Source organism: Orycteropus afer, unplaced genomic scaffold (assembly GCF_000298275.1).
Source record: "Orycteropus afer afer isolate SDZICR_OR568_19922 unplaced genomic scaffold, OryAfe1.0 scaffold00150, whole genome shotgun sequence".
NCBI classification, from domain to species: Eukaryota; Metazoa; Chordata; class Mammalia; order Tubulidentata; family Orycteropodidae; genus Orycteropus; species Orycteropus afer.
Window position 1 is genome coordinate 7,322,798 of NW_006921737.1, and position 1,438 is coordinate 7,324,235.

The window sequence follows — 1,438 nt, forward strand, 5'->3', positions numbered from 1 at the left end:
ATATATATATATATACTTTGCTGGTTTTTGTGTTTCTCTAGAGAACCCAATCCAACACAATGCTCATTGTTTTATAATTGGCAGAATAAGAGACACTTATAGTACTCTTACTATAAACTTCTAAAAATTCTTTTTAAACATTTTAGTAATACTGAATACCATTAATTAGACATTCTAAATGGTACTATGCACTGCTGGTAATGTTTTTCTTAATTTATTTCAAAAAGAATAATAAATTTATAGAGAAAAGTCCAAAGTCTCATTTCATATTCCTTAGCCAATCTTACTTTTCTTGCCAAAGATAACCAATCTTATTTACAGTTTGGCATTCACAAGTCATTTTCTGTAAATTTACATTTGCATATATATGTGATATACAGATACCAAATTATACCTTTAAAAATAAATGTGAACTATACATATTATTGGGAGCTCTGGTAGTGTAGTTCCTAAAGCACTTGACTCCTAACCAGAAGGCTGATTGTTCACACCCACCAGCCACTCCTTGGAAGGAAGATGGGGCAATCTATTTCCATAGTGATACTGCCTGAGAAACCCAAGGAGGGGTCGCTATGAGTGTCCAACTCAACAGCACATAACAACAACAACAACATACATTTTATTGTGTGCTTTGCTATCCTCAATTTATAACAGAATCTTAATAATCTTTTCATGACTATATATACAGACCTACTCTATTTTTTCTGTTGGCCTTCCAGGATTCCACTTAATAAATATACATAATTTATTTAACCATTTTCTTACCAATGGATTTTTCTGTGACTTGTTATTTTTTCACAGATACAAAGCAACATGTAATAAGTGACATCCCTGAACATAGGTATTTGTACCTGACTAGCAAGCTGCCAACAGTACCTGCAGAGGAGGTAGCAGGCCCACAAGGTTACTTCTGAAATGACTCTGGAGTCTGAAGAACATTTGGTTGCTGAAGTTTTTTGTAACACCAATTTTTGCATAACAACCTGGTCTTTGGAACCTAACCATGTCCACAAGTCAAGAGTAGATGTACTATGTATACGTGCACTCTTTTCTCCACATATTAACCATCCCTGGTTATAATTACTCTTTAATTTTTCATAGTTAATGTAAAAAAATGTTATTTTATTATTTTGATTTGCATGTCACCAGCTTCTAATAAGACAGAACAATTTTTATATTAGCCATTTGTATTTCTTTTTCTGCGGACTTCTGACAAGATACCAGTTATTTTCTCCTTTCCAAATACTCAAGGAGGTATGTTACAAAGAGTAACATTTACTGAATACCTGTCCCAGTGCAGTGAATTGCTTGATGTGGCTGTTCTAGCCACTGCCCTCCATTCTGTGATTTTTGTAAATGTCATTATCCATGCCTATTTGGGGTGGTGTGGTAGTTAAGGTCAGGTATCAACTTGGCTGGGCAGCTGGTAGTAGTCATT